Source organism: Ischnura elegans, unplaced genomic scaffold, assembly GCF_921293095.1.
Source record: "Ischnura elegans unplaced genomic scaffold, ioIscEleg1.1, whole genome shotgun sequence".
Classification (NCBI taxonomy): domain Eukaryota; kingdom Metazoa; phylum Arthropoda; class Insecta; order Odonata; family Coenagrionidae; genus Ischnura; species Ischnura elegans.
Genome location: NW_025791716.1, coordinates 296,838 through 312,058, shown reverse-complemented (window position 1 = coordinate 312,058; position 15,221 = coordinate 296,838). Strand labels below are relative to the sequence as shown.

General features: G+C 41.5%; 1 non-coding gene across 20 annotated transcripts in view; it reads right to left on the bottom strand.

The window, feature by feature from the left end:
• Positions 1-15,221, bottom strand: part of LOC124173581 — a 289,573-nt gene that overhangs the window by 23,674 nt on the left and 250,678 nt on the right. Inside the window, exon 1 of one of the 20 annotated variants that reach the window (XR_006868644.1) lies at positions 10,601-10,839. The exons of 14 other annotated variants lie outside the window; for them this stretch is intronic. This is a non-coding gene — a transcript (uncharacterized LOC124173581). Of the gene's footprint in view, positions 1-3,361; positions 3,888-10,600; positions 10,840-15,221 lie in introns of those variants that run through there. 5 more of the 20 variants (XR_006868650.1, XR_006868654.1, XR_006868647.1 and 2 more) reach the window with 5 other exon arrangements.

Genomic DNA, 15,221 nt, shown 5'->3' with positions numbered 1-15,221 from the left:
TTATGCGCCGTTGATGCTCAATTTCATTCCTGTATGACATTTAAATCCAAATTGTTACAAAGTCAGATAGTGAACTATCGAATCTAATCACCGAATGAGAATAAAATTCTTCAAAAGCCATACATATCTTCGCCAACGGCCATACCACGTTGAATCCTTATGAGAACGAATTACAAGATATTCACCACATTCATGCGTTGAACGATGTGCGTTGCATTTTCTTTCACGTGAAATGGCAGTACTCCCACTTCCTTCAACTGAAACTATTGAAACACGCACCTTCAGTTTTTCCATTTAACTTAACTTTATCGCGCAGAGCACTGCCTTTGTGCAGTCCATTCCATTTCTTCCGTATTCTTCGCGCAAGTTACTTACATCGTACATACTGAAAGAAATCATTTCGCTCGAGTGAATTCCGTAAGTAAAGTAAATTACATCTCATCAACGAAACGTTGGTGATTACAGCGGAAAATATATTGTTCCACGAACGATCGATACAACTCTTTTAATTCACCACTCTTGGATAACATATTTCTGTTCCTAAGTTGTTACATTCGTTATGTCATTCGTAGAGAAACCGCGCTTAAAACAGTCAAGCCCAGAACTTAAATAAAATAATGTATCGCCGAACAATACATTTCTCGAATGTATTCCTTGAGAGAACTGCTTTTCCTGTCCGCATTCCATAATGCTCCATTTCCAGCGAATCCATTTTTAAAATTAAATGCATACCTAACATAATTTCGATCGAATTTTTATTCTTGAACTCTTTAAAAAATATTTTAACTCAGCTACCACTACCTATGCATTGCCAGAATATGTCGAGAAAAATTCTTTTAATAAAGACGAAGGTCAATTTGTGAAATGCTTTCAACGATTACTATTCTCCTGTTAGATTTCCTTGGAACGAAAATTAATTCACTGCGCAGTAATTAAAACCCTGCTACGTGCGATTCCCTTCATTAACGGGATCGGCTATTATACCTGCGGATCATTCATCATTCCTTTTCTTACACGTGTGTAGCGTCAAAAGATGGAAGATACAAACGACGTAATGTCAGCTGTCACTGACAAACTTGCAACAAAGTAATAATATTATCTCGTCATCCGCCTCCCGGGACAAGTATTGCATCGTGAGTGCTCAAAAAGTAAGACGCGCTGCCGCTAGATGGTGCGGGGGAGGCCACTCCGCAGTCCGGTGCCTGCCTCGCCGGGCGCGTGCAAACACAAGTTTGAAAGTTCGATTCCCCCGAGGGAGAGCGCACCCCGGCTATTGTTTACGACCGAGGTCAACAATGCCAATGCATCCGCTGTCGAGTCCTCGGATCTTGACTGTCTCGAACGATTACTATTAATGACAGCAATGGCACATAGCCTTTTCGTCCGAAGACGCAAAGCTTGCGTCCGTTTCGCACGTAAAATCACTTATAAATTCAATCCATGAACACATCATTGTAAACCTGCACATTTCTCTCATTTCTCATCGTTGGTGAATGTTAATTTTGACTGAAGGAAATTAAATCCGGGCAATGCTATTAACTGCCGACCACCGAGCGTCGCTCGGCGTATCGCATTTCATTTTCGCGTGCATAACTAGCGGACCACTTCCACTCCCATACGAATTGAGTTCCTGCAAGTCTCGACACGCACACTGACTAGGCAGCCGGTATCGGGGGTGTCGAGCCTGGAGAAAAGCAAAACAAAATGCTGTCGTCCGAACTTGCGTGTCATGCGATGGATAAAATTGTGCTCCCGGAACATGAAGGACGCAATTTCTTTCTTTCATTATGTCTCGTTTACGTTGTAATGGCACGCTTGCAATCGGTTAAACGGACAAAGCTTGCAGATGCATTCGAGAAATATATTAATCGCGGAGTTGTTTCGTGAACGATTCATTACATCAATTCAATTACAGATTTATTGTAACAGTTACTCATCAAACGCACGACGTCCTATCAAAGACAATGAAACGCAAACGTACGATACTTACTATCGATACTAAATTCGCAACAATAAGAATTTTTCAATGCAAGCAATTAGTAGTGGAACACTTCCCACACGCAAATCGGTGCAACAACTTCAGCGTTCGTACTTGTCGAAACAATTGAAAACAACAGCAATGAAACCAGCAAACACCCGGTTGCTAAGGATAATTAGCACGTCAACAATCACATTTCTCATTCCCTTTCCCAGGAAAGACCAGCGATAAAAAAGTTTGATGTAATGAAATCGAGTAATTATCACCCATGGCGAAAGCTATTTCAGTTTCGAGCCCCTACGGTTACCTCGTAACAATCAGTAACGCATTGCAAGAGCACAGTTTACATTTTTTCCCGAAAATCATAACACATGCGTGGTGCGAAAATGTGTGTGGAGGACTTAAAATAGTCTTCGACGCTTTGCATAATGCGTTCACACATTTCCGATAACCAACGCTGGACATAATTTTGCAAAATCACAAATAAACTTGCGTATGAGTGCCGCTACTTACAACATTTCACGGTTTCCATTCAATCATATGACAATGGCGTTTTGCTGGTCTCCAATTTCACGAGTCTGAGGAAACGTTTGTGATTTTACGTTTTACAATTAATTCCTTTTCTATATCCGATAAAATTCTTTCGGCCTCCGTGATGCTAACACTACGCTTTTCAAGTCACATGTCAACTTAACACAGCATTACCATGGAATGTTATCGTTGCCCTAATTAATTATGAAGTTTCGCTGCCAAGAAGTTATGAAATATCACACAAGGAATTATATTCGGACGAAAGGAAATTTAACAATAATCAACGCCGTCTGACAGTGGAAATGCGATGTGCACTATTTAACATCGCTAACTGCTTTCACAACAGCGGTCCAAATACATAGCATTACACTTATTATTAATCCGGATCTGCCAATGTACATGACTTCACATATGCAGAGTAAACAACCACGATGTAACACCGTTAACACTTCAATTAAACTTTACCGTAGTTAATTTTGTGACACCAAACAATCAGTTGCTAAGGGAAACATTCGCGAAAAATATTCTTCCTTCAACTCTTTCGTCAACATTTTTAACAACGCACTTTGCCTAAGATACATAGTGCAAGGGGAAACCATCAACGTCTTAGCACATTCAATGGCAAACACTTTTAAATTATGCCACGATTCACTCAACTTGTTACAATTAAGGACGCCACGACTAATTTCTGTTTTCTTACGATGCACAATTACACCCTGGGATCAATCAACCGTCAAACAGTGTATTAATCACATCACAGTTTACTTTTCTACGCAAAAGAGAAAGCCAAGGAATAACACAGACAACGAATATGAATGTGAAGAGTGTGAAAATAAGTAATAGCGTACTTACTCGGCTCTTCGGCTGTGGATCACAATCGCCATCGCTGTTGTCAACACACTTATTGCCGTACATTTCAATAACTTTTCCTATGCATCCAGCGACACAGACACTTTCACTCCTTTCCTCACGTTTGCTGATCGTCACGAAGAACACTACAGAACCGGCGTTATGTCAGTTACCGCTGTTAACATGCAACAATTATCACTGACATTAATTACTCGCGACGTCTTCTCACGACAGCTGCCGCAGCAAGAGCGATCGAGGAGTAATACAGAATCCGCCGCTAGATGGTGCGGGGGGAACCTCCAGCAGTCCACTAAGCGCATCTCAGTTGGGAATTTGGAATCGCCCGTGGGAAAGCAATTGGGATAATTATTCGCAACGCAGCGGCAATATGAGAATCCTTGCCATACCTAATGAACCATCGATTGTCAATTGTCGTGAACTATTAATGTTCTCGACAACAAAGGCAAACCGAACGACCAAATCCTCGCCTTAAATTCGCAAATAATATCGTTAATTAAGCCATGATTCAAGCACAATGTAGTGAACATTTGCATAATTGGAATATAGAGTACTCTTGTAGCTCAAAATATCAACCAAAACGTACCTCATTATGCAGTCTTACGTGGATTTCGACGATTTCCTAGGGATTTTAAACCAATATTTCAAGTACGGATGCCACTGATATTCGTTTATCGAAGGAAATGTTGTAGCAAAGCAATTACTGAAAGGGGCAGTACAATCTGGGAAATGTTTGTGAGTTTGCCTTTGACGTTTCAAAATTAATTCCTCTTTTACGTCCGATAACATACCTTGGGCTTCGTTATGCTAACACTTCCCTTCTAAATTCACATGTTAAGTTATCACAGCTTACCATGAAACGTTGTCCCTGCCCTAATTATTTACGTTATTCCGCTGCCAACAAAAAATGAAATAGCACAAAAGGAATTACATTCCCACGAAAGGAACGTTAAGAATAACCAACGACGCCTGACGAAGAACACTATAGAACCGGCGTTATGTCAGTAACCGCTGATAAACATGCAATAATTATAACTGATATTAATTATTCGCGTCGTCTTCTCACGACGGCTACCGCTGCAAGAGTGATCGAGTAGTAATTCGGATTCCGCCGATAGATGGCGCGGGGGAGCCTTTTCGCAGTCGCTCGCCGTGGACGTCCAGAGCGGAATTTGAAATATCGTTTCTCGGTGGGATTTCTTTCCCGGATTGCGACTCGGCGCAAATATGTGAACGCTAGCCACGATGAATGATTTATCGACTCATCCGCGGTCAATTGTCGTGAAATGCGGAAAACAAATGTTGTCATTTACAACAATGAAACACCACACTGTATTCCAACGACGCGAAGCACGGAATATCTGTAAATAATCCATTCATCAAACACAGTATCGTTTAAATGTACATGATCGGAACACGACCGCCTCGTAAATGATCATTTGCCAGTGAAGTGACGACTGTCAAGCGGTGTCTTTCCTCCGCCCGCGATTTGCATTTCATTTCGGCGTTCGAAGGGAGCGGACCGCTTCGACTCAAGGCAGGAATACACTCCGTGCGGCTGACGATTCTCGGCATCGCGGGTGCAGGTCAGGGGGCCGCGAGGCAGAGAACATCTCGGCCGTAGGTGCTCGTCGCGAGACGAGGAACTTTACCATCGCATGGCATTGTGTGTGCTCTCGATGACACATCGCGCAGTGTCCTTATGACAAGAGTGGGTTCACGATCGCAGTACGGAAAGAGAAAACGCGATAACACGGATAAGCGGGGAAAGAACTCGGCTCGGTTATACCATAGGTGATTAGAAGTGATTCATTCATAAGCCGTGAATACCGGACCATTTCATTAGCATATTGATTCCGCGACGAATGCAGTGAGCGATTTAATTGTTAGTCACCGTTCCTTCCTACTCTGAAAATGTTTCGTGTCCGAGTTGCTGCTCGCAGTTGTCCACGATTCAATTTTACATATTCCCTGACGGTACCGTAAGTTCTTACTACATTTTCGCATGCCACGGTTAATGACAATCGTTCTCCAGCCATTGGAGTGAAGCGGAAATTACATCCTTTCGCGAGCGATCGAAGAATTTCCTTATCCGAATTAATTATTCCTCGTGAGTAGTCAGGTCTACTTTCCTTCCTCGATTGCACCCTACATACGTCAAATATCCTTCCTCTTCTCAATGAGTAATATCGTCACTGTCTGCCAGTGTCAACGACTTATCCTTAAACCGAACTCCCATAGTTGTACATATTCGCAGTACACGAGAAAAGTTCGCAGAGTTTCGGAGTGTAGCCGTACATTTAGTCAGTAAAGGGAGAGAACCGATTAATTAATATCTTACGAATAGGCAATCCACATTTCTCTACATTCTATTAAAACGCACGGAACGACTTAATCCGTAGCAATAAATTTCCGTGCCTTCTGCCTTGAGTATATGTTAATGAACACACTCGTCTCTTCCACAATGATTTTCAAAGCATAACTCAATTATTTGGTAAGCTTTTCGTGACATTTAACTGTTTCGCTTGAGCGCTGAACAATATAGTTACCCTTAGTAACGAAGTTATTTGGTTTCCTGTTGGCTGTTTGCTACACCTAAACATTTCAATGCAAGACGTAACGCGAGTACAGCAAATAATGGAAACTTTGCATCGCTAATTCTTTCAACGTTACGTGCGACGTAACATAGCAACCGACGGTGGAAAATCATGGAATTCGCTTATCAAAAATGCCACTTCTTGCACCTCCTGCTAATTTTTATTGATAGGGAAATGTTGTCTGCTTAATATAAATTGCCTCCCGAAGACATATAAGACACGGGAGAAAAAAATCGATGAAAGCCATCGAACACCGGATTCGCACTCCAGAATAAAGGTTGATTATTTGCAGTAATAAAATATTACGGCGTTGGTGCTACCGACATCTTTATCATCCGATTTGGACTAGTTGTTAGAGTACGTTGCTACCACGCGCGCGGGGCCCACGTTCGATGCTTCAGGCACGCAATTTTTTTCACAATATTTTGTATTTCTTTCGCTGCGGCTCACGTTAAACTTTTAATTTCATTATTTCCAAACAGAACATAATTTTTTCTGAGAGCAAAATCTTTAATATCAACGAATGTAGTTTCATTATCCTTTCGATTTTATTAGTTTTCATGGGGCTGCTGTGGCCTGTAAGTTGACAAATAGCAATCCAATTTCATACACTTTATCCAAATCGTTTGCTGATTTCTACCGAATATTTTGATGTCCCTCGTGAACCGAAAACTTTGATAAATTTAGTCATAACTCCATAATTCTAACATAATTTTTTTTCGTGCACTGCATCGGAAACCATTCCTGCTATTGTGTTACTTCAGCATGTTAATTAGGAATGGTCTGCAAGGGAAATGCAGAAAAAGCGAGAATGTTATTGATATTCTCCCCTTCTTCGGTTACTAGTGAATGACTCCGTCTCGTAATAATATGCCATACAATAACTAATAACTAGCTGGTCGCCTATTTCGCACTTGGCTGCGAACTGTCCGAGTGTGGTTCCGCCGCCGCCGCTAGATGGTGTGGCGTGCTTCTCTCGGCGATTCACAGACTTTCTCTGCGCACATCGGCCGACGGAAAGGCGGCTACTGAAATAAGAAACATTCCTTCGGGTAACCGCGCGGGTGAGAAAATCCCAGAGCGCCTATTTTCCCCTTCATTAAATCACGGGAATGAAAGAAAATTCTAAAATGTGATGCATCATTCCCAATGCAGTCCCCCGTGACTTCGAAATAAATTTTTAGCCGTGGTGGACACGGATTATCGTAAACACCTTTTCCATTTACACCGGAGTCGCGTTAAATGCCGGAATCGTCTAAAATTATGCTCCCTCGTCACGAGCATTCTCTTTCGTTGCAGTTGGAAAGTATTACTTGGTGAATCGGATTATTCAGCGTCCTTGGTGGAAGATGTATTTGTATTCCTCATTCTCTAATTCATTAATGAAGACTGTTTGAGAAAAAACCAGTGCGACATAATCCATTTCGTGCAGTCAGTTGTAAACATTTCCCTCCATACTGTTTAAAGTTTTATTCGTCCACAAATTTTTTGTAACGCACTGTCTCTTCGTGCGAGGTACCGCCACGTGGAAAGAATCCGGGGGTGGGGAAATTCTTGGGTCAACGAAGACAACTTTCTTGGGAACCCGTGTGTGGGGTAGTTCCCACGCTTGGATCCGGGTGGTGGGGGACGGGTTCCCCCACCACGAACCTGAACGCATCGAGTGGGGCAGGGGACGCCGGGAAGAAAAAAAAAGAAGTTCCAAGGGGCGAATTTTTCAAAAGACGCAATGGCCTCCTTCGTTTGTTTCCCGTCGACGTAAAAAGTGAGTAAAGCCGTGTCCCAACTCGTTAGCCATTAGGCATCATGTATTTAGCCAGCCAGATTCTGGGCAGCCAACCACAAGGGAGCATGAATTGGGACATCCTTACGCAGGTGCTGCCATCTACTGGGCACTAGGCCAATGCAAAACAAGAGATAATCGGAATGATTTGAACAAATGATGAACAAAACCCACCCTAAATTGTTAAAATATGATGTATCAAGTGATTTTGAGTATTAAATGTCAGAGAAGAGTATTTAATCATAATTTTAGTATCTTAGACAAACTTTTTGTAATAGTAAAGTAGGGGTATACTTTCAAATTCGTATTTTTAGTTCCGTATGGTTTTGTGAAAGAGGTTTTAGCTAAGTTTGTGGCGAAATGTTAGCGTATATTCCTTTTAATTGGTTTTTAATATTTCAATCGTCTCTCAACCAAGTACTTTTTCGAATTCCTCATATTTAAAAAATTTAATTTCTAGTTTTGTTATTATTAAGAACAGGTCTATTTCGTCTATTCAAACGGTTACCGTCTGACTTGGGAATTATTTTCAAAATTTATTTAAAGTATGGTTTACGCACATAAATCAGGTTTCGTTATCATATCTTATAATCACTATTGATGTTAAATGTTGTTACTTATTCCAATTTCGGGACTTTGTCCAATAACATATAATAATAATTGTTTATTCTTACGGGTGTTAACATAATGTACAAAAAGTGTTAAATAAGAATTTAGACATAGTGTTACATAATTAAGCATTATTCAACACGTTAAAAAAGTAAACGGTAGCAAAAGATAACATGTGATCGGTATAAAAAGTTATAAAATAACACATACATTCATAAGAAGCATACTAACATTAATTAGCATTAAAATTAACGCCGCCTTCTCATTAACTAATTACTCCGTAATTCTTACACTTCCATTAACGCAATTTCATTATTATAAACAAAATAAAAATTAATAATTATTCGAACAAGTCTCAAAATATCAACACTACTTGCAAACATGTACTATCCCTTGTTGACAGCCATGATGCCCTTTCTCCTGAAGACGCTTTGCACGCTTTGAATCATGGGAAAAGTCGGGCGAAGGATGCACTCCTCGATGCCTAAATCTGGCGGCCGCGTTAGCTGCCTAAATTCCCTCCCTTATGCTGGCTAACGAGTTGGGACATCCTTCCAAGATGGCGTCATGGCTAAATCCTGGAATTGGCATAGCCAAATGGCCAATTGGGACACGGCCTAAGTGTTTTCTATTCATGGCATCATTCAATACCTGCCGTATCGAAAGACTTGCACGCGAGGATAATCACTTCAATGACAGCAACACATACTTTCATGGCATAGCACCATTAAAAAATGTGGAAAGGTAATAGACTGCCATTAATGGAAGTAGGGTTTTGCAAGGCTTGGAGATAACGTGTAACACTTGAAAAAAAACGCTCAATGGATATCGTTCCTTCGTCAACAGTACACTTTCATTACATTCACGCAATAGTCATGTCGAGGAATTTATCAATCAATGATCGGTGTATACGTCCAATGAAGTATTCCATAGCGCAAGTGAAACTTTAGGGTTGGAAATATTTCCGTCGGGAATACGTATCACGAAAACAAATGCCAGTCGCCCGTCTGCATGGGAACATGAAGGGGACTCTTGTTCCCACGGTCGGATATGGTGGTGGGGGAAGGTACGTCTCCCCGACCAAGAAGCGGCAGCGTGTGACGTAAGCAACTGTCGATAGGGTAGAACTTTGAATCGAGGTCGGCTCCCTGCCAACGGACAGAGTTTTTGAAGTGGCGCACTATCGTTCGTCAAGCCGAGATTCAAGAACAATGTAGTGAACATTTGCATAATTGGAATAGAGAGAATTCTTGCTGCTCAAAATATCAACCAAAACGTACCTCATAATGCAGAGTCTTACGTGGTTTTCGAAGATTTCCAAGCGATTTTAAACCAATATTTCAAGTACGGATGTCACTGTTAAAATTTGTATGGCGAAGGAAATGATGTAGCAATCCGGAATTACTGAAAGAGGCAGTACAATCTGGGAAATGTTTGTGAGTCTGCCTTTGACTTTTGAAAAGTAATTCCTCTACTACGTCCGATAACATTCCTTGGGCTTCGTTATGCTAACAGTTCGCTTTTAAAATCACACGTTAAGTTATCACAGCTTGCCATAAAACGTTGTCCCTGCCCTAATTATTTACGTTATTCCGCTGCCAAGAAAAAATGAAATGGTACAAAAGGAATTACATTCCCACGAAAGGAACGTTAAAAATAACCAACGACGCCTGACAGTAGGAATGGGATGTGTAATCGTCAACATCGTTTATTGTTCTTTCATTGCACTTATTAGACTTAGCATTGACACGTATTATTAATCAAGATCTGCCAATTGGCATCACTTCACACATGCAGAGTAAAGAACGACGATATAACACGCTAAACAATACAATTTAATTATTCCGTATTCACTAATGTGAAACCAGCAATCCGTTGCTAAGGAAAACATTAGCGAAAAATATTCTTCCTTCAACTCTTTCGTCAACATTTTAAACAGCGCACAGTGTCTAAGATACAAAGTGCAAGGGAAAACCATCAACTTCTTGGCACAGAGAAAGGCAAACAATTTTAAATTAAGCCACGATTCACTCAACTTGTAACAATTAAGGATGCCGCGAATAATTTCGGTTTTCTTAGGATACACAATAACACGTTGGGATCAATCAACCGTCATCATCGTCAAACAGTGAATTAATCACTACATAGTTTACTTTTCCACGCAAAAGAGAAACGCAAGGAACAACACAGTCGACGAACACGAGCGTGAAAAGTGTTTAAATAAGTAATACTTACTCGGCTCGCTGGTTGTGGATCACAAGTATTCACCTGCACGGCTATCAGCATCGCTTTTGTCAACACTATTGATTCTCCTGCATTTCACTCACTTTTCCAATACATCCATCGACACAGACACTTTCACTCTTTTCCTCACGTTTGCTGAGCGTCACAAAGAACACTACAGAACCGGCGTTATGCCAGTAACCGCTGATAAACATGCAATAATTATAACTGATAATAATTATTCGCGTCGTCTTCTCACGACAGCTACCGCTGCAAGAGTGATCGAGTAGTAATTCAGATTCCACCGATAGATGGCGCGGGGGGGCCTTTTCGCAGTCGCTCGCCGTGGACGTCCACAGCGGAATTTGAAATATCGAGCTAAGAGAAGATGGAATGATGCAAACAGTGCTTTAGATGGCAATATGTTACGAGGAGGTATGAAGTGCAGGACATGATGGGTTACGAGTGGCAGCTTCTACATGAGATACAGAGGAGATTGAAGGTATTGATGGAACGAGCGCTAAGAGAAGATAAGATGATGAAAACAGTGCCATTGATGGCAATATATTACGAGGAGATTCTATCGTTCTCACGTTACTTCACTTACTTAAACTCACGTTAAACTTCTAGTTTCATTATTTTCAAACAGAACATCATTTTTCTGAGAGGATAATCTTTAATATCAACACTGAAATGACGGTTTCATTATCCTTTCGATTTCAGTAGTTTTCATGGGGCTGCTGTGGCCTGTAAGTTGACAAATACCAATCAAATATTATACACTTCATCCAAATAACGCCTTCCCACATATAAGATAATCTACGCCAAACATAATTTTGCAAAATCACACATGAATTGCGGCGGCAGAGGGGAAGAGAAAAATGCCTCCCAGGCCTTCCGCCCCTCTTCCCCCCCCCCCTCCGCCCTTCCCCGCCCGGCCGAGGACGACAGCATGCCACGGTCCCAGGAGCCGGGAATTTCCAAAAATTCTGTAGCCATACCGGCAAAAAGTCGTCCCCCCCCCATTCACTCTCACCGAGTGATGTCAGCCTCCAACCACATATCGTTTACAAAAAATTTCGACGACCTTAATCCAAACAACCGCTCCTCGCATACCGAATTCACATTTGAGGCATTACGGCCGGTATTCTCCTCTCCCAAAATCACTCGGACATGTATTTTTCACGCCAACCGCAACCCGCCGGAGGCGACTTTTGCGACTTCAGCGGTCACCTTATGAAGGTTTTTATATCTCCCCTTCTAAATCTCCTGAAATAATTTTTTTTCACACCATTTCTCGACGCAATTCCCTTTCCAGCACCTTCCCCGAACGAACGACACCGGTTTCAGATTTTTACCTGCTCGGGAAGTACCCCAAACGCAGTACTGTACTTCGAACATCGAGTCATCCAAAAAATCGAGTAAGTTCACAACAGCGGCGCACTCGGTTTTTTTACTCGACGGAAGACAAGTGCGCAAATTTTACTCCTTCCGAATTTCGACCCCGTTTTCACAAAAGCTTTAGTTACATGCCTGCGGAACACGACCCCGTTGGTATTTTTCAAATATCTGCAAAACTCTGGCCACGGTGAATTTTTTAAACATTACCCCCCCCCCACTTTTCTTTGGGACACTTGGAAACGTCACTTTCCATTTTTTTCCCCTCCCACTAGGCCGATTTTCGTTCAGTTTCTTTTAAATTCGCAATTATCATTACTATACGCTCATGTCCTATGAATATTGACTCTCCAGCACGCATCCTTCCTATTTTTAAAAATTATTCAATGGTCGTCGGAACCACTATTTTGGGCATTTCAACGCGTCTTTCATTTATAATTCAAGAAGTAAGGCGAAAGTCTCCAATTTTCTTTCGGATTCCGAAAGAGCACCACATTACACGTATTCGGAATGAATTTCATGCATCCAGCACGTACTTTTAAGGTCGGAAAAAATTTTCAAATGTCACCGTTAACACTCTTTCACGTCCACGACTCAACTACAAAGTTTTACACGGATTTCCCGAATAACATGGTATTTAAAAATCCGAATTGCTGAGTATCTTGTTCTGGAATGTGTGTTGATGTGAAATAACACGTAAAACATTGCTTGGTGGCCACTTTGTGTTAAATAAACGGCTTTTTCCGTCATCTCGACTGCTCGGCGTGGCATTTCGGAGTTAAACTCAGGGCAGGAATTTAGTGTACATTTGTAATATTAAAAATCTGAAACCAAGTGATTGTCGTACACACACGTTGTATGGTGTTGACAAAGATAAGAATTACATTTCTGTCTCGATGTTATAGCTTATGAACGCCTTAGAGTTTGGAGTTACGAGAAGGGAACCAGTACTGCATTATTATTTTTTTTCCAAAATTTACCATTTTCCACGAATTTCATAGGTCACCGCTAACCCGAATCAAAGAGTTTTTTTTTCAGCACACGATCGATGCTTCAAGCACGCATGTTTTTTTCACAATATTTTGAATTTATTTCGCGGCAGCTCACGTTAAACTTGTAATTTCATTATTTTCAAACAGAGCATCATTTTTCTGAGAGGATAATCTTTAATATCAACACTGAAATGACGGTTTCATTATCCTTTCGATTTCAGTAGTTTTCATGGGGCTGCTGTGGCCTGTAAGTTGACAAATACCAATCAAATATTATACACTTCATCCAAATAACGCCTTCCCGCATTTAAGATAATCTACGCCAAACATAATTTTGCAAAATCACACATGAATTGCGGCGGCAGAGGGGAAGAGAAAAATGCCTCCCAGGAATGTCGCCTCACCTCCAGGCCTTCCGCCCCTCTTCCCCCCCCCCCCCTCCGCCCTTCCCCGCCCGGCCGAGGACGACAGCATGCCACGGTCCCAGGAGCCAGGAATTTCCAAAAATTCTGTAGCCATACCGGCAAAAAGTCGTCCCCCCCCCATTCACTCTCACCGAGTGATGTCAGCCTCCAACCACATATCGTTTACAAAAAATTTCGACGACCTTAATCCAAACAACCGCTCCTCGCATACCGAATTCACATTTGAGGCATTACGGCCGGTATTCTCCTCTCCCAAAATCACTCGGACATGTATTTTTCACGCCAACCGCAACCCGCCGGAGGCGACTTTTGCGACTTCAGCGGTCACCTTATGAAGGTTATTATATCTCCCCTTCTAAATCTCCTGAAATAATTTTTTTTCACACCATTTCTCGACGCAATTCCCTTTCCAGCACCTTCCCCGAACGAACGACACCGGTTTCAGATTTTTACCTGCTCGGGAAGTACCCCAAACGCAGTACTGTACTTCGAACATCGAGTCATCCAAAAAATCGAGTAAGTTCACAACAGCGGCGCACTCGGTTTTTTTACTCGACGGAAGACAAGTGCGCAAATTTTACTCCTTCCGAATTTCGACCCCGTTTTCACAAAAGCTTTAGTTACATGCCTGCGAAACACGACCCCGTTGGTATTTTTCAAATATCTGCAAAACTCTGGCCACGGTGAATTTTTTAAACATTACCCCCCCCCACTTTTCTTTGGGACACTTGGAAACGTCACTTTCCATTTTTTTCCCCTCCCACTAGGCCGATTTTCGTTCAGTTTCTTTTAAATTCGCAATTATCATTACTATACGCTCATGTCCTATGAATATTGACTCTCCAGCACGCATCCTTCCTATTTTTAAAAATTATTCAATGGTCGTCGGAACCACTATTTTGGGCATTTCAACGCGTCTTTCATTTATAATTCAAGAAGTAAGGCGAAAGTCTCCAATTTTCTTTCGGATTCCAAAAGAGCACCACATTACACGTATTCGGAATGAATTTCATGCATCCAGCACGTACTTTTAAGGTCGGAAAAAATTTTCAAATGTCACCGTTAACACTCTTTCACGTCCACGACTCAACTACAAAGTTTTACACGGATTTCCCGAATAACATGGTATTTAAAAATCCGAATTGCTGAGTATCTTGTTCTAGAATGTGTGTTGATGTGAAATAACACGTAAAACATTGCTTGGTGGCCACTTTGTGTTAAATAAACGGCTTTTTCCGTCATCTCGACTGCTCGGCGTGGCATTTCGGAGTAAACTTAGGACAGGAATTTAGTGTACATTGTGGGATTAAAAATCTGAAACCAAGTGATTGTCGTACACACACGTTGTATGGTGTTGACAAAGATAAGAATTACATTTCTGTCTCGACGGTATAGCATATTATCGCCTTAGAGTTTGAAGTTAGGAGAAGGCAACCAGTACTGCATTATAATTTTTTTTTCCAAAATCGGTACGGTGCGGCGTGGGTTTCTGGACTACGAAACACCTTACATGCTGTAAGTTTTATGGTGAACATCAGAGATGAGAGAATAGGAAAGAGAGCAATCAACTGAAGCCAAATATAATGCATCACATGTAGTTTCTTCGTCACGGTACTAAATCAATTCTATCACGCAATCATCAAATCGAGGAACTCGACTACATCAGTACTAAACTCCAGTGTAGACATGCAATTATAACACGTAATCAGTAGAAAAACATCAAAGGCATTTATTTAATACTAGTTGCAGAGAATTTTCACCGCCGAAACTTTTTCTTGAGACATAATAATGTCGCTGTTAGCAGACGGTGCCTGCTCT